The 19,049-nt window shown below is 35.9% G+C and overlaps 1 pseudogene across 1 annotated transcript; it reads right to left on the bottom strand.

Annotated features, from left to right (window-relative positions):
* Positions 1–2,761: 2,761 nt before the first annotated feature.
* LOC149785064 (uncharacterized protein KIAA1958-like) lies at positions 2,762–18,267 on the bottom strand (annotated as a pseudogene). Its single transcript, XR_016425355.1, has 6 exons — positions 17,042–18,267; positions 15,583–15,684; positions 11,908–12,083; positions 6,558–6,716; positions 4,544–5,052; positions 2,762–2,826 (listed from the first exon to the last, which is right to left on the bottom strand). The product of XR_016425355.1 is annotated as an uncharacterized protein KIAA1958-like (transcript).
* Positions 18,268–19,049: the final 782 nt, after the last annotated feature.

The following is a 19,049-nucleotide window of genomic DNA, read 5'->3' as shown; positions in this document are numbered from 1 at the left end:
AGAGTGAAATCCAGGCTGTACTGTGGGACTTGAAACATGCTGAAAAATTCTTGTTGACCCTTATCCAGGCGTCTGTTTTGCACAGTAGCCAGATTTAATAGTGACGTTTAGAGAAATCATTTTAGTCTGGCTTTTAAACACTTAGATGTCAAGGTGTTCGTTTTGTTGTGACCAGTTGGAATTAAATTTTAATTTTTCTTCAAATTATTTGGATTCTAAGAGATTCTTTTCCTGGGAATATTTAAGTGCTCATACAGAATTCATTTACAAAGACATTTATTGAATTTTTATTCGGAATTCAAAACTGGAATATTATTTTCTGTGGTTCAACAAAGAACTGTAGACACATCAGTACTATAGTGGCTACAATATATGTCATCGCCTTCCATTTTGGATTTTCATCTGGACTCAAACTCAAATTCATTAGAACATTTTATTACTAGGACTTCTAATTTTTAATTCTTGGATTATTCTTGGATTATTTTTGGATTTGATTCTTAAAACCGTAAGTTCTTTTTCTCTCTTCATTTTTACCTTGTTTTTCTAGGGAAATAAATTGTTTGTTAAATTTTACAAAGCTTGTTGTCTTCACTTTTTTCTTGTTACTGTTTATGAGAGCCTAACACATAACAAAGAAATTGGGTTCTTCATCCTTGGATATATGAATTTTGGCTAAAATATTTCAGAAAACTTTGTTGTTTGAAATTTGAATTCCCCATGTTTTTGAAATTTTTAAAATCCCAAGAATTATTTTACAATTTTGAAATCTTTAGTGAAATCAGCAAGGTTTTTCTACAATGTCATCAAAAGTGGAAATCTTTCTTTAAAGTCCTACCCAGGAACAATGAGACCTTTTGAAAAAAAGATGAATTAATTCAACTTGCCAAAAAATATGATCTTTCTGAGGCAAAAGCTTCCTTAATGAAGCAAGAAATAAAAAACATTTTGGTCCAGTATTTGGTAGAAAAGAATGTTTTGGATAAAATTGATTTTGTTTCGATCAGTAAGTCTGTACTAGACTCTTATATAAAAGTAAAGGAATTAAAATTAAATCACCATTTGCCATTATTGTTTTGGTGACTGTCATGAAGCATCTCATGGCAGACTGTGGTGTACTTTCAGTATGAATGTCACTTCCTATCTCAGCCATTACTTTTCTTATTGTTTGCTTGGCAAATAATAACATTGAATTCTGGATATAAATGTAGTCATTACATTACCACTGATTCTCTATGAGAATCTTGTTTATCACTGAGGACAATTCAATTCCTAAACTTTGAGGAATTCCTCAACCTTTTTATCTTTCTGAAATAAAAAATATTCACAAGTGGACAATTTTGAAACAAAGGAGTTATTTTTCACCCTTCCTGTTTATATTAATTTATTTGTGACAAAAGTCTGTTTACTTATTCTTAAGTATTATGAGAAAGATCAAGTAAAGTTTCAATCTAAATGTTGAGAAGTAGAACGGAATCTGAGCCAGAACTGGAACAGCAGTCAAATGCCATATCTACCCACTTATAAGTCGGGTCCAACTGAAGACATCACAGATCCTTATCTACTGTTGTACACTATGCTGACAGATCAGGGTCCATGTAGTTTGCTCTACTGATTGCTCCAAAGAAACTGATATATGCTGATACATAATGCTGTGGCAGATCTGGGTCTATGCAGTTTGCAGCTGTATCCAACTTACATGCAAGTATATACAGTATCTTCCAGCCCATTTTTTAACTGCTGGAAAAATAATAGAAAGTGTTGGCATAGTTCCAATTTGTAACAGTGAATGTTGCAGATGTCACCGTAACATAAAGCAATTTTTAATTGATGTATACGATTTTGCACCAGGTTAAATCTGTGGGTCTACGCAGTTTGCAGCTGTATCCAACTTACATACTTGTAAGATTGATTCATGATGACTGGACCATGATTTAAGAAAACACTTTAACAATTGGATTTAATCATTTCAAGTATAATTTTAATTTAACTGAAAAAGTACTTTTTCATGAATCAATTAATAACTTACAAAGAACACACACACATACACACACACAAATCTGTCAAAATATGATTAGACAACACTGAAACATGCTGGGGGTGAATGATAGAAAGCTTAATATGAATATGAATTTATTCTGAGTTTAAAAATGTGTGTGTGAGTGTCTGTGTGTGTGTGCATGTGTGAGTGCACTAACAAGGCTTCAATAACTCAACCATGTAGTCAAAGGTAAAATCTGTGTTGCTGACTAGACATAAAAATAATTGTTTTGTTTATATGCTGGCCAGTAAAAATGGTTATTTGATCATTGGTTGTTTTATCAGAAAACTATAACAACTTCTAGACTCTTGGCTTGAAGGTACTGAACACCCCATAATTGATGGAGAATTTCTGATAACTGGTTCAGAAACAGTGGAGCACTTCATAAGACAATTCTGATCACTGGAAGCAGTGCTTGCAGTTATTTCATATTCTATTTTTGTACAAGGAACTGAACATTTTGTTATACAATCATCACTTCTGTCAAGTCTCCTCTTTAGTGCCTGCCTAGTTACCATCGAAGGCAAACCATATACTGAAGTCTCCACATGCTGTGTTGGTTCATAATCTATTGGAGTTTTCCACATTGAATCAGAAATGTTTCCCTCCTGGAGATGACTAGAATCTCCAGAGTCTACCTTACTGGAAGAAAATGAATCCCTTTTCAGAACACCATCACTCCATGGCATATTTTCATATTGCTGTTGATGCTCCTGTACACTGTTATCATCTGCCACATCATCCTGAGTTTCAACCTTGACTGACACAAGCAGCTCACCAGACAAGACCTGGAATGAAATATGTTTACACAGTAAAACAGAATAATGGAGGCTGAAGACTGGCTCAAGTGGCCTCTGTTAATCCAACTATGACCACATATGTGGGGAAAAAAAGGTTTCTATGAATTTCAGATCCATAAATCCCACCATCCAATTTTTCCGGAAGTTTGTAATGTGAACAATTTGAAGTGAAAAGCAATGTGTCATAACAAATCAATCCCACTAACATCAGTCCTGAAGGAGCAATATTTGTCATAACTAATCAGTCCCGCTAATTTCAGTCAGGAGAATCGATGCATCATAACAAATCAGTCCCACTAACAACAGTCATGGACAAGCAATATTTGTCATAACAAATCAGTCCCACTAATTTCAGTCAGAAAGAAGCAATATGTATCATAACAAAGCAATCCCACTAATTCCAGTTAGGGAAAACCAATATGTGTCATAACAAAGGAGCCCTACTAACTGCAGACTGGAAGAATTAATATGTGATATTACAAAGGAACCTGGGTGACGTGTTGTTATAAAAGAACCTCACTAACTATAGTCTGGGAGAATCGATATCTGTCATTCCAAAGGAGTCCCACTAATTGCAGTCTGAGATATGTATCATTCCATGGAGTCCCACTAACTGCAATCAAGAATTAGAATCAATATGTGTCAATAGAAAAAGTCCCACCAACTGCGATCAGAAACAAGTGATATGTGTCATTACAAAGGGGTCCCACTTACTGCAGTCTGGAAGAAGCAATGTGTCATTACATTGAGTCCCACTAACATCAGACTGGGAGAAGTGATATATGTCATCACAAAGGAGTCCCACTAACTGCAATCTTGGAAAAGCGATATGTCATTACAAAGGAGTCCCAATAACTGCAGTCTGGGAGAAGTAATATGTGTCATGATAAGGGAATCCAACTTACTGAAATCTAGGTGAAGCAATAAGCAAAAGTAAGGCCCACAAAAGTATGTATTTCCTACTGTACTGGTTTTTAATTATGGTAGGTAGGTAGTTTTCTTTTTGTACCCACCCCCCATTATATTATACTGATTAGTATATTTAATGTACTAAGTGATTCAAGTACTGGGCAAAACAAGCTCAATTAGATGCACAAATCAATTTTTGGATTTTCTTTTTCACCCTGAGGGGACAAAAGTGCTAGGGTCAGCAAAAAAAAAAAAACGGGGACAGTTGGCTGACCAGAAACATACAAATTTCAATTTGGGCCTAATATAATCCTGTAAAATTTGGCCCAGTTTTGTCAAACAATATTGGAGATATCAAAGCTTACAAGCTGATGTCTTTCACTTGACACAAAATACTGTCCTGAAATCTATAAAATAAGGTCACAGTCACCAGAATCTAATCTTGGGATCTAATCAAGATTTCTAAATACCAAATTCAGTCTGCTGTGACTCATTATTTTTTACTCTAGATATCTTGCTTGCAAAATGTGTCATGAACTGACAGACATTAAGTACAAAACCAACATGTCTCCCTCTATTGGGATGAAGACATAATTTCTCCTGTTTATATAAAAGTCATAAAAACCATTCAGAGTAACACAGGTAAAGCATACCATTAGGCCCAAATGTTTTATTCTTTGCTGTGAAAACAAGTAAATTAACATTTACAGACTTTTCAGTTTGATAATGAGTACTATACAGTTTAGAGTCGTAGTACACTATGCACTGGTGGCAACAAGCATTAGCTGAACTTAACCTGGTTTTCTGACGGCTGCAATACTGGCTTATCTTGCATGTGCCAAGTACCTGAACCTGGCTGATAATGGGACAACACATCAACCTGTGGTCTGAAAAAGGTCAACTGAGTTCGAGATTCTGTTTCATTGCTTGACTTGGATGTTAGCTGATGACCAGACACAGACAACGAGGCTTGACCACTATGCAGATCTGCTCTACATTGGTCTGATTCTCTTTCCTAACCTCATCTGATGATTCCTCTTCCCCACACTTATTACCCAGACTAGATCTGAATTCCTGGCTGTACTGGTTCATGGTCTGCAGTTGTAAATACTCTGCTAATGCCTTGATTCCCTGCACAGTATCCTCTGCGAGTTTCAATACCCCATCGTAGAGATAATCCAGGATGGCTCTCACCGCACTTTCCTCATGGTCATCAGGAAGCTTCAGTTCAAGAAGGTTGTTTTCAGTGTATGATAAAAGACTCTGGATGTTTGGACAGGCAGCCAGCAACACAAGCTTGTGTACCTAAAATATAAAGTTTAAAGTCCAAGGTCTTACCAGCTCCTCTTGTGGGTGATTTAAAAAAAACTATGACAACCACTGTTACAGATGTTTATGTGACAGACTTTTAAGAAAGTATCATGTATAACTGCATATAACTTGAATCCAACTGCAAACTGCACAAGCCCAGATCAACCATCACATAAGGTGGCAGCAGATCTGGATCTATGCAGTGTGTTTGAAGTAATCAAAAGAACAAACAATGGAGGCCCTGATCTGCCAGTGCATCATGCAAAAGCAGATCAGGGTCTATACTGTTTGCAGGGACATTATTTATCATGAGTTTCTACAGTACTTCTCATAACGAATACAGAGTACCAAATAATTTTTAAATCTGATCATTTTGAAACTTAAACAGCAACAAGCCATTATCCATGAGAATTTTCTACTTCCAACATACAAGATGCATCCACACAAAACTTCAGCCAACAATGCCCAAGAAAACGACCTTGACCCAGAACTTAAGTCACAAAGTCATGAAATAAAGTCATAGTCTTACTTATGATGTTGTACTCATCACAATGCATCCATACACAAAGGTGAACCACTTTGCAGCCTCATCTTTGCAAGTCAAGGTCCTGATATGTTAACCTATCTACACCTTGGCAGACATTACAGTGCTCTGGGTACGTAAACTTAATTGCATGCAGCTGCAAGCCACCACATCCAATCAAAATCAAGCTGTTCAATTATGAACACTATTCATACATAATCGAGATAAAGGGAGCACACAACTGGAATGGGCTATAAATATGCAATTTTCTACTGACAATCTGTGTTTTCACAAATACATCCTTTCCCAAAAATACATCTATAATGGCTTTTCTCTAGCACAGTAATACTATCAATGTTAAACATACAAAGTACCCTTTTGAAGTCTATTGCCTCTACCATTTTGGCCATGTACAACACACCACTGTTACATGCTATCGGTTTGCAGGCATTACATACTAACAGAAGCAACTTTTGAAATCCTATGGATGTCACTAAGACAAAGCACTGAAATATCTGGTCGCTCCACCAAGATGTAGATAGGTTAACATATCAGAACCTTGGGTAGTGAGTGAAGATGTTGCAGCCTCAAAACCCAAGAATCTGATGAAATACAAAACTTAACTAAGTGTGCCCTGGCTGAGTCATACCAAAGATTTACAAAAATGGTACTAACAGCTGCCTCGCTTGGCGCTCAGCATTATGAGGCTGGTGTTAGGACTGGTCGATCTGGTGTCATGATAATGTGACTGGGTGGGTCATCATTATACATGTCTGCAACATAATGCCCCAGTGCCAGACATCACTATAAACTGCCATATGACTGAAAAATTGTTAAAGCTACGTTAAAAATCCAAATCACACACACACACACATTAACTAAGTGTGACTAGGAATGGATGGATGTGACAATGGACAAGGATACCCTTTTCACCTTTGTATTAGATATACTGTGTCAATGAGTTTAAATCATATACCTTGAATCTAGTGTTGTTAAGTGCAATAGCAGCATCACAGTATTTGTTACCCCTCCAAAGTTCTGAAATCTGAACCAGAAGTTGACTCGAATGATCAGGATTAACATACGTCTTTCCCACTATGGGTGGGTTTTTTCTTGGAGCATTCATACTTGTAGTCTGAAAAAGAATCAATTAGTATTTAAGAATGACATAACTACTGCTCTGAAAAAATGTATACAACTGACTAATTCCCCATTAACTGTATTTAAGAGAAAGATAGGGCACCAGCCTCTAAGGAACAAAGAGGTCTGCTGACAAATCAGTTCTTTGAATAACATCTTTGCATAGTTGGAAAATTAAAGACCCAATGTGGCAGTCACGTGCAAAAAAAGGTGTATAGGCCAAATCACCTAAATAATGTTGAATCTTGCACAATGTTCATCCAAAACATGGTTGGGTGCTTTTAACACTAGATAATATCGAAGATTCACCACTTTATGAGCCATGCAATTTCTTCCTTGAACTGAGAAATGCAGACATTTACACATGCTTACAAATTAATCTATGTTGATTGGCTACATCCATGAGTCAACCAATTCCAATTAAAAGGTGGAACACAAGATCTGAGACGTCACTGTTGTAAACAGAAGCCAACGCCATGCTAAGATCTTTATGCGATAATATTCCAAATCAAAGTAAATTTTGCTTGAAATTAGGGAAAAAAGTTAAGGATCTTGTTTATGATACGTGTACAAATTTATTTAATTTTAAACTTCCCTGATCGGCTTAAAAAGCTGACCTACCTTTCTTATCAATGTATTTTTTTCTATATGCAGAAGCTGTTGTTATTAGATTAGTCACCAGCAACATTATTTGTGGATTTCATGACATCACTACTTTTTGGGCACTCTCGAAAAGAAAAGAAATTACATGCAACTTTGATAGCTGAATTAAGAGGTGGCATCTCTAAACTGAATATTTGAACATCGTTTAAACCAAACATCTTGATTATTTCAAAGAATGTTCAATATCAGCCAGTTTTTTAAAATAAATCATTTCCTTCCTTCGAAACTTTAGTTAGATCGGTAGAATCCATAAAAAGGCACAAAAACAATGTGTTTATTATATTCCATCTGAATTTGATGAAATGTTCATGAAATTTTCCCCAATGGAGTTAATGAGACAAAATGCATGAAAGACATGGATTCTGAGTCGATGTACACATAAAACTGAATCAGAACATGTTCACTGGTCCTTGAGCTGTGCCAGTTACAACCAACATCCTGAATTATGCTGGTTATAAGGATCTGCTGTAATGCAGATTTAAAACTGACTGAAAATGGAGAAGCTCAAATTAGGACTTTAATGACAAAACCTTTAAAAGACATTTCCACATGTATAAGGCAATTCATACACCAGACGGCATCAAATATCACATCTACATGTATTATTCAATTCATATACCAAATGGCATCAAATGACACATCTACAAGTATTAGGCAATTCATATACCTAATGGCATCAAATATCACATCTGCATGTTTGTTGTTGTTGAGTTTAATTATAGTAGCGTTCGCACAATTGTGCATGTGCCACTTTTTTCTGACTGCACCGCAGCCTGCTAGTTGTTCCTGGGAAAGGGGATGGTGCCACCTCCCCCAGGCTTTTATGGATTCAAGGAACCTTGATAGTTTGGCCTCAGTCTGTGGGTCCATAAAGGTCCCTACAGTTGAATGGTTGGCTGTCATTAGTGGGAAGGAGAGCTCGGGAACGGTCCTGCTTGCTTTACATCGCTGGTTTCTTGTTGCATTTGCCCTTTTTTTTTTTTTTCGGGATTTTTTTTTTCTTTTCAAGATTTGTTTGTTTTTTTTCTTCTTCAAAATGTTCTAAAAGGAGGGGGGATGTTCTATGCTGTTTATAGAGGTTCTTAGTAGATATCATGTATGAAGAGAGATTTTCAAGGTTATTATGGTATTACTAGTCGAGGTGTTTAGGGTGTGTTTCCTACGTTATGTTATTTATAAGTTTTTAGATATTACCTCTTTAAGTTATTTATTAACTGATGTTTTTAGAGATTGAATGTTATTTATACTTTATTTAGCAAGAGACCGGAGTCCTAGCCGATTACACGGTTCATTAAGGACATCTGCATGTATTATTCAGTTCATATACCAAATGGCATAAATTGGCACATCTACATGTATTAGGTAGCATCAAATGGCAAATCTACATGTATTATTCAATTCATAATCCTAATGGCATCTGTGATGTATAACTGATTTAATTTATATCTGATTTAATTTAATTGTTTGTTTTATATTTTTTTATTTCCATTACATGCTATTGTAATGTAACTTTATTACTGGATTTGATATTGTCCAGAATAGAGTTCAGTTCTGACTGATTTTTTTAATTTATTTTTGATGTAAACAGCTAATAATAGAGGCATTGTATCTAATGCTGACCTATTTCCTGACCTTGATTCAGAAACAGTGGCAGTTCTAGTAAACAACTTTAAAATAAAAAAATTATTCTTCCCAGAGTAAGAACCATTGATTTTAGTTAAGGCTATAGTGGGAGTATGTGATGTTAGGCATATAAAAAGCTTCAATTTTGTTCTAGAAAGGTGACCATCTGACCCTCATATTGGAATCTGTTTTGTGTCTTAAATTAGTGTATAACTATTTTCTCAATAGAATTTGGGCAATTGGGCTCTAAACCGTTGACACTTACAGTTTGAGTCGAAATTTAAGTTTATGGAACACAAGTAATTCTTTTCCCTGGAAATATATAAGTGCTCATACAGAATTCTTGGACAAAGACATTCACTGAAATTTATTAGGAATTCAAAACTGGAATAAGAGAAAGAGAAGAAACAGATACAAATGCTGTTACAGAAAGAACAAATGCAAATCCAATTAGATAAGGAAGAGAGAGAGAAAGACAAATGCGGTTAACAAAGAACAAATGCAGTTACAAAAACAAATGCAGTTAGAGAAAGAGAAGAGAGAGACAGATATCAGTACAAAGAGAAAAGGAAAAGTGGGAATATCAATTTAGAATAAAAGAAATGGAGCTGGCAAGTGAAAAGCACATTCCCACATTAGATACAAATTCAAGTTTTGATGTTAATAAGAATATTAGGTTAGCGTCCCCTTTTAGAGAAAAAGAAGTAGACAAATATTTTCCTTGTTTTGAAAAAATTGCTGAAAATTTGAAATGGCCAAGGGAGCATTGCACTCAAGTATTACCTAGTGTACTTATTGGTAAAGCTAGTGATACTTACCATTCACTGTCAGTTCACCAAAGTGCTGATTATGATCTGGTTAAGGAATGCATCTTAAAAGGTAATGAGTTAGTCCCTGAGGCTTATTGGCAAAAGTTCAGGAACTATAAAAAATAAGCTGGACATACTCATGTCAAATTTGCCAGAGAAAAATAGCAGTTATTTGATAGATGGTGCTTAGCCAAGTTGAACAAGATTACGAAAGTCACAAACAACCTGTATTACTTGAAGAGTTCAAGAACTGTGTCCATAGTGAGATTAAGACTGAGCATCAGACTGAAACCTTGGAAAATGCTGCTCATGCTGCTGCTGAGTATTCTTTAACTCATAAAGTTCCTTTTGTAAATAAGACGTCTACTCAACAGTCTTCTGGCAGAAAAGTATTTCAGCCTAATACAAGCCCTTCTAAATCTCAAACTGGCACAACTTTTAAAAATCAAGCTTCAAAAAATAATCTTGATCAAAGAGCCTTGTCTCTTCCTATGTGTACCTACTGCAAGAAGAACGGACATTATTAATTATGACTTGAATGGATCAACTTTTGAATTAAATATGGCATTTTTTTGATTGCCCATCAACATTCACATGAATCTACCTTCTCAAGGACAAAAATACTATATTAAAGGCCATCTGCCACACATACCATTTCGCTTCTGAAAAATAAAAATGTTATTTTTAAGGACAAAAATAATGAGTATATTTGTGCATGTTCTCTCCATATTACAAGTAACAAGTGGGAACCAGTCTACTCGAGACTGGAAATGTAATAACTGTGCAGTGATGTATGGTAATCAGGCTATGAATGCTGACGTGTGTATGCAGCAAGCTGTTAATTGATTACCTTACTGGTGTAACATGGAAAGTTGAGGCCAAATGAGGGATATTTTATCAGGTGTTATAAGCAATAGAGGGATCCGAGGTGGTTCATGATGGCTTTCAAGTCTTTTAATAAAAATATGCTGACCTTTGATTTTTGTATTGTTTAATTATTCTTAGGTAGCTCAAAACGTTTTTATGCAGAATATTTAAGGGAAGTTGATAGATGTTTTAGTTCAGTTCATGTCAAAATGCAGAAACACAACTTTCTCCCAATACTAAAATAAACAACAAAAACAAAAATCTCAGAAATATGAAATTCAGGAATTCATCTCCTGTCTAGCTGAAACTTTCTCCTTAGGATGAACTTGGCTTGGGGGAGTAATGGAGAGCAGTAAGCAGCTTTAAAAACCCATGCATGTAAAAAAATGAAGTCTGATATTTCTTGCAGGCTGGGCATGGTTGTTTTCTCATGACCACATTCTAATGCTGATAGAGAGAAAACATTCTTCCATTTTTCTCAAAAATAAAATTATTCTAGGAGAAATTTAGACCAGAAAACCACAGAGGGCCTGTTAAGCATAAAACTTAATAATCACAGTTAATGCCATTAGTGGTCACCTGTCAGTAATCTTGTGAATGAAACTAAAAATGCTTATTATTTTAAAAATCTTGTCAGTTAACGACAAGATATACATGTCCTTCTACATTAAATTGCCATACACTGGCTCAATTTCTTTCCTGTTTCAGTCTCAGAAATGACCTGCAAGTGATCATTCTGACCCTCTGACTCCAAAGAAAGTACAATTGTGACAAGGAGAATAAATCTTCTTAAGTTATATGAAATCTGAAGCATCAGTTACAATATACTGTACAAGTGTTTCTGTTTATTCAACAGGAGACAAGAAACCCTGAGCATCAGCTTGCTCACTGAATAGCAAACAATCCAGTTCTGAGATCATGACTAAAAAGCAGGTGACTCTTGAGAAATCAGTTTTGGCTGTCAAGATTTCCATTCTGACATCTAGAGATTTTGGTGTCATTGGTCAAAGGACTCTTCAGCTGAGAACCCTGGTGATGGTAGTAAAATGACTTACTCAGAAACACAACCTGAACTGGTTTGGCCAGGCATAAGAGAAAATCTGACTATTGTAAAATTATAAGGGCAAAAATTCTTTAATTTCTGCAAATATGTATGAATTATTTTGGAGAAAAGGCTCTAGCTAAATCACTGAACCAAAATATGATCACAGACATTCCACTCACAACCATAATGGCACATCTATCCTCAATCTCCCTCTGACTCAGTGCTGTCAAGCAGGTCTCCCGTATAGATCGATTAGAATAAATCTGGGACAGTTCAGCCTTTTCAGACATTGTCCGCATCATCCTTCCAAGAGTGTTGTGACCAAGAGGACTACTGTCGTACCAGACTTTGTCTGCTAAAAAAGACAAACAGGAGAATTTATATTTGCATAATTTAACAACAAAAAACAACAACAATGCAACATAACCAATGGTGATAATCTGCTATACTCCTTTATTACCCGTAACCACCTGTGCTGACATTTCCTCATATTTCATGAATATGTATAAACTTGTGTGCACAAGTAAATTTTACTTGCCACTGACCCAACATGACCTTTCATGTTGTTTCAATGAACCAATCGAAGTTTCTCTCAAGCTCAGTCACTTACTGATCAATAAAACAGGCACTTTCATTTATGTTTAGGAGGCCGTGACATTTTGTTGTTGATGACATACACCTATTTTTGTTTATTCATACTCACTATAGGTATTTCTAGTATCAGTATGAAGGTTTTAATATGGCAGCTATGGCAACCAAATTGAATGTCAGATCAGAACAATGTTCAGTCATTTATGCCCAACTGGACAATTGTACAAATGCAGGATTCATTCCAGAAAAAGAGGGATCCAATCACCCATACCTGATCAAATATTTGGTCATTTTAAATAAAATGGGTCAACAATATCCTAATCAGTATCTTGATTATGCAATACAACTAGTGCCTTGAACATTCCATAAAAGAATTTGAATTCCTCGTGCATGCATAATGACTCCTGTTTAAATTTTTTTGTTGATATTTGAGTCGACAGTTTTCACATCTGTAGGCTGTTTTTAAAATGAATGCAGTAGTATTTTTACAGCAGATTTCTCCTTTACATTTTCTATCCATGATCCTCGACTAGGTGTTCTTGGTTGGTGCCTAAGCTAGTCAAACTACTTGATGCAAGATTGGCACCATTCTGTTTTAGGATCAAGTAGACATTATAAAAAGATATTTGGTGAAAACCCCATGTTGAAATTACCAGCTATCCTTGTACATAAAAATAAATCCATTAAAGGCACATCGTAAGAGTTAATTTCCTAGCACAGTCAATCTGCAAACAATATTCCAAGTTTCTGTGTGAAGACAATTATTTGCCTTACAAAAAGCATAGCTTTGTTCAATATGGAGCAGACAAGACTAAATCACAAATAAAGGCAAGTCTTCATACCAAGCTGCATCAGAATATGTTGAATGGTTCTTGTACTGGTTAGAGGCAATGTCCCATGTGAAGATATGAAGATTGTTAAGAACTGTAATTCAATCCCAAATGGAGCTCAGACAAAACATATAAAAGGCATTATTAGACTTTGAATTCCTCATAGTAGCATAAAGTTTCCATTCTAAAATTAATTTTGTACATTTGAGTTAACATTTTCTGCTTCCAATACTATATTAGGGAAATACAGCAGTTTTTTTTTATTGGTGATTTGTTTCCTTTTTTACATTTTCCATTCACGGCATAGAGGTGGGAGAGATTTAAGATCCTCCCCTCCTTATGGTGTTTTGGTTTTTGTTAGGAGATGATCAAGTACAGTGTTACTGCCAGATTGAGTACACAATAAAATAAAATACAAAATTAATGGATTGAATATCAGAGACATGAGCAGAGTTATAGAACAGAACAAGACAAGCCCCTGTATATAAAATATAAAAATTTAATCAATTACATAAACAAAATACAACTGAACATGACATTTCAATGATTCACTTTCTCTTAGAAACATAGTTTCAAAAAAATGCAAAACTCATTTAGCCGGTCTGTTGCACTGATAAAACAAAATTTCATCATATAGTCGACTGATCAAACTCAAAATGCCAGTATGTCAGCATCACCTGGCTGCTTCCGGTCTTTTCCAAATCACTGTTGGTGATAGGTCAACACTGTCATATTTCTTCTCCTCTCTCTTTTTTCCTCTAGCCTCTTCAGGTCACCAACTGTCTTGATTATAGACTGTCCTAAACTGTCTTGGTTATAGACTGTCCTAAACTTTCTGACACATGTCCCTTAGACAATCCAACAAGAAATATACTTTATTTCCCAGAGCTAAAGTTCTGGCACCCCTCAGAATTCAGACTGACTAATTTTGCAAGGGAAATTGCTTAAAACTTTGAATTTCATCTAGGAACACATACTCCTAATTTAGCTTAGTCAGTCAAGATGACTTTCTCTAACCAATATAGACTTTTTAACACTCCCATCAAAGTTAGAATAATTCTCTCTAGACCACTCTTATTAATAAACATTTTGTAAAATATCATTTTATGACACCTGTTTCAAATGGCCCAATATTTCCCAAAATTTTGGCTCTGGTTTGTCTATGCTTTGTCATTTTCCGCTACAAGACCTTACGTCAAGATATCTGTCTCACTATTACTGAACAGACGGAATTAAAATTCAGTTATGCTCTCCAAATAAGTGAGGTTAACCATTGCAAGCTGCCATGTTAGTGCGAGTCTAGCCCATATGTAAATCTTAATGGTTATGTGTCATGCTGACCATGCCAGAACATATTGTGAAAATAGAACTCTAAAAATTTTTTACCATTACAGACATCATGGCTGATGTACTGATGTCAAAGAAGCACTACTGTGATACAAAATGTATGCATATCTGTGGATTTGGGTTTTCTGATGGTCTTGTTAACTTTTACTGAATTCTGAACATATCAGGCAGAGGAAATAGGAGCAAAGTGCCTTTCCCAAGGACCTTATCTGACCTCGGTGGGTATCAAACCTGCAAACCTTAAATTATGAGTCTGATGCTCTATCAAGTAAAAACCATAACTCCCACTGGAATGAAACAATGTATTTATAGTTCAATAACCATTGTACAATGGTTTTAGGTGAATAGTGATAACAAGATTTTATTCATAACAGACATGCTTGCTATCAGAAACGGCAATTCTGTGCTTTTAATGTGTAAGATAATTTTTCAACACTAAAAACATACAGTACCTACTGTATAGTATGCATTTTCGACAATAATCATGATATTCTCATTTGAGAAAGAAAGGTTACATGAAATCCAACTTGTACAATTCTGAATATAAATACTGTGCTCAATAAATTGTATAACCATGGGACCTGATACCAGACTGAGAGATATAGATAAAACGAAACTCCAGCCTCTCATTATATTTTAATGTAGGCAGCTAATTATTAAAAGTAGACTTCCAAGTCAATATAACAAACAAAACAATGTTACACTGTTATTAAGAGCACATGGTTCAGCTGGAAAGGTAGATCACAATTTAACCAGTTGCCAGTTGATAATGAGATGGCTGGAATATTAATCATGTAACATGACTGTATAGATTTGGCTTGCTTACATGTTGAGACCAACTGCAAACTGCACAGGCCCAGATCTGCCATCGCATAACGTGCCGCTAGATCCAGGCCTGTGCATTTTGTTAGGAGTTACCAGTAGAACAATCAACATATACCCTGGTCTGCATTATGCTATGGCAGATCAGGATCTCTGATGACTTATTAGCAAGTATAGACAGTAGCTGATTCCCGTGTGATAAAAAAATGCCCTTGTATATATTATATATAATGACTGCTCCTTTATGACTTTATTTCTGCTTACCATGTTTAATTTGTCTTTTTGGTCTCTGCCACAAGAAAAGGCAATCTGGGTGGAGCTTGGCTAAATACTTTTGAATTGCCTGAACAGGACAGCAGGAATCACCTTGGTAACAATAAATTAAAGATGATTAGAAACAAATACTGAAAATATTTCATGTGTGTGTGTGTGTGTGTGTGTGTGTGTGTGTGTTGAGAATTGAATACATGTATTATTGTTTATTACTGGTCAATCCACAATTTTGTATCTGCATATATTGATTAGATGGGGAGGGGAGAGAGTAGGGGGCTATCATCATTAGAATTTTTGTTTGGTTTTGTGGAGTTTTAATACCTTTTTTCAGCACAATATATGCTATCCATGGTACCCAGTATATCTGGTGGAAGAAGTACCCAGAGAAGAACCAATGACCAACTGGAAGATACTGGCGAGCTTTCTCACATATCCATATTGGTCATACTGAGACTGACACTCATGTGTAAAGAGATGAAACATGTGAATGATCACTAATAGTGAGCATCTTTGACCACACTGCCACCCAGTGCCCCTCACTCACCACCCAGTGCCCGTCATCATCAGCAACAATAATTAGTCCGGAAATGTATTCATTGAACAAGAATGCCAACCACAGTGCCTGAAAAACTGATAAACAAGCAGACAGACAAAGGTTACATGTAATATAACTCTACCATATAGCAGGCATAAAATCAGATGATAGGTTTTCTATTTTATAAAACATTTTGTCTTCCCTATTCTCTAGCATGTATTTGTTCAATGTGGCCTGCTTTTGCTAAAAATTACTAGTCCAGTTTCCTACAAATTCAAGATCTGATGAACTAAAAGAGGTAAAAGAAAATAGAGGTAACTGCCACAACTGGTAACAAGCAGGTCACTGCACTGGTTTTAATCATGACTGGTACTCATTTGGATAAATGAAACATAGCTTAAAGACCTTCACATGTTAGTGTTTAAAGTCTCTCTTTAAAAAAAAATGTTTTCTTTGATTTTTGCTGACCCACACAATTTTTGTTAGTGATGATGTTAGTACGTTTAAAAATAAAGACACCCATTTTTCATTTTTCTACCTGAAAGTATCTGAGAAACTGTTCTTTAGGTAACAATTTAACATCTAACAGTGACTTTCACAGATGCTTCTGATGGGGTATAAACCTAATCAAATTTGGTTTCTCTAAAGAAAGCTTCCTTGCAAATTTGACATGATATGATTTAAGATAACCAGGAGTTAATTCTAGTCCCACAAGATATTTTATAAACATGGGGATATATACAGTACTATAAAACTTCAAAAGTCATATGGTGACATAGTCACATACTGACCTTGTTAGTGGTCAAGGTCACCAAATGGAAGCATCATTTCTTTCTCAGACTGCCTCCAGTGAAATTGTTTTTAAGATACCATCTGTTTATCAATGCAAGGTGCCAAACTGAGAAGAAATATTACCTGGCACTTCGTAAATCCTACTATTCTCATATGGATCGTCCACTTCAGTTTCCGACACAGGTGGCGATGGGGTCTTGCTCTTTAGGTTTACTCCCATATATTTATTGAGAAAAAAATTCCGTCCTTCGGAATCGCTTTTTAACTCCAGATCACTTTTTACCATATTCCTCAAATAGCTTCTTCCCCGACGGCATGAACTGTACAGAATATCAAAAAACACTTTGTTCTGAAGTCCCTCTGGATTATCTGTAGATAATACGTTACTCCTGTACAGTTTCTCAAAGTCAGCATTACTTATTGTTTCTGTGCGCTTTACCTCCCTTTTCCATCTTTCTTCATTGCTATCAAAACGGCTTTGAAAATTTCATTAGCCGGTTTGAATCTCTGGTCATTTATAATATCGAGATTACTTTGCTCAAGAAACAGTCTATGCAATCCAAAACGAATACTAAACAGAGACGTTCGTTTATACACCTCCCCATCTCGTTTCAGCAGCTCTGCGTACAGACGTTGCAAAAAATCGACCAGGTCGGGAACTTTCATTTTCAACAAATCATCAAAATTCTGCCCCTTAGCCGCACAATATTCTTTCAGGATATTTGTTGCTGACGCTATTACTTGTTTTGTATTCAGACGATCTCGATTTTCCAGGATGTTATTCAATTCTTGCATTTCATCGCCGGGGCCCCGAGTGGCCGAGTGGTCTAAAGCGCTCTCCGTTACGGATCACTGCCATCTGACCTCTGTCTGCGTGGGTTCGAGTCCAGGATTCAGCCAATGTGGGTATGTGAGAAAGCTTGCCAGTAGCTTCTCGTGGGTCGGTGGTTCTTCCCGGGGTTTTCCCGGGTTCTTTCTCCACCATTAATACTGGCCGCCATGCATAGCCTATCGTGTGCTGAAATATGGCGTTAAACCCAACAACAACAACAACAGCATTTCATCGCCCGACAACTCTGCAAATCGACGGTTCGTAAGGTCCGACATGATTATTACTGTATAACTTGCAGGTCATAAAATTCACGTGATCAATAACGACCTAACAAATTGAGGCATCTGGTGGGGGTGACATTTATCCGCATTTGACATTATTAAAAATCAAAACGAATACACCAAACATAATTTTTTTCAGGTATATAAACGCACTCGAGTTTCTTTTTCTACAACTCGAGTTTTGGATTCAATTATTTCAATTCATAATTGACAAATGAATTAAACACGAATACTTTGTCCACATGCCTTTAAAATCACATTGTCGTAAGAAAATGTCAGAATATCCGAGAAAAAAGAAGAAGAAATTCCTATAAAATATAATAATATAAAAGGCAAGGTAGGCAACGGGTTCTTTAGACGGGTAGGGGTGCATATAAAAATTTGTCATTTTTTCGATGACACTCAAATTATTGTGAAATTTTTGTATCTTGCCAGGAAGAATGAGTATTAATCATTCATCTGCCATGGTAACATGTAAGGGCGATAGTTCCAAAGTAATCCAGAAGAAATCATTACTGAAATAACGTCACCAAACAAAGAGTGACTCCATTTCCAAAATCAAGGTTGCATCAGGGTTTTTTCTTTTTCTGTTTTTCATCATGTATATTCCGACATTTTTTACTACAATGATATAATTTCAAAGGCCTTTGTATATTCTCACCTTTTCAACTCCATTTTGGACAGTTATCAAAGAAATCCAAACAACGTAGTTTTAAAGTAAGCAGTATTGGCTTAGCAAACGCGGGGACCGATTCAATCATTGTGGCGGGGCCCTCTGGATTTACGCGCAGGACCACCTGTGACCACGGTATTTGAAAATAAACTTATAAACAAGTTTTATATGATCTTGAACTTCAAATTTCCTTCCATCGCTTTAAACTTATTTTCTCTCCATAGATCTATTATTTTGTTTTTTAAATTACTAACGCGCGGAGTTCCTGTGAGCGCGGGGCCCGACTGTGCCAAATCGGTCCAGTCGGCCTAAGGACCGCCCTGAAAGTAAGTTTTATTCTATATG

Source organism: Sinohyriopsis cumingii, chromosome 13 (genome assembly GCF_028554795.1).
Source record: "Sinohyriopsis cumingii isolate HCF-2022 chromosome 13, ASM2855479v2, whole genome shotgun sequence".
Lineage (NCBI taxonomy): Eukaryota > Metazoa > Mollusca > Bivalvia > Unionida > Unionidae > Sinohyriopsis > Sinohyriopsis cumingii.
Note: the sequence above shows the minus strand (reverse complement) of the source record. Positions and strands in the feature narration are given on the sequence as shown.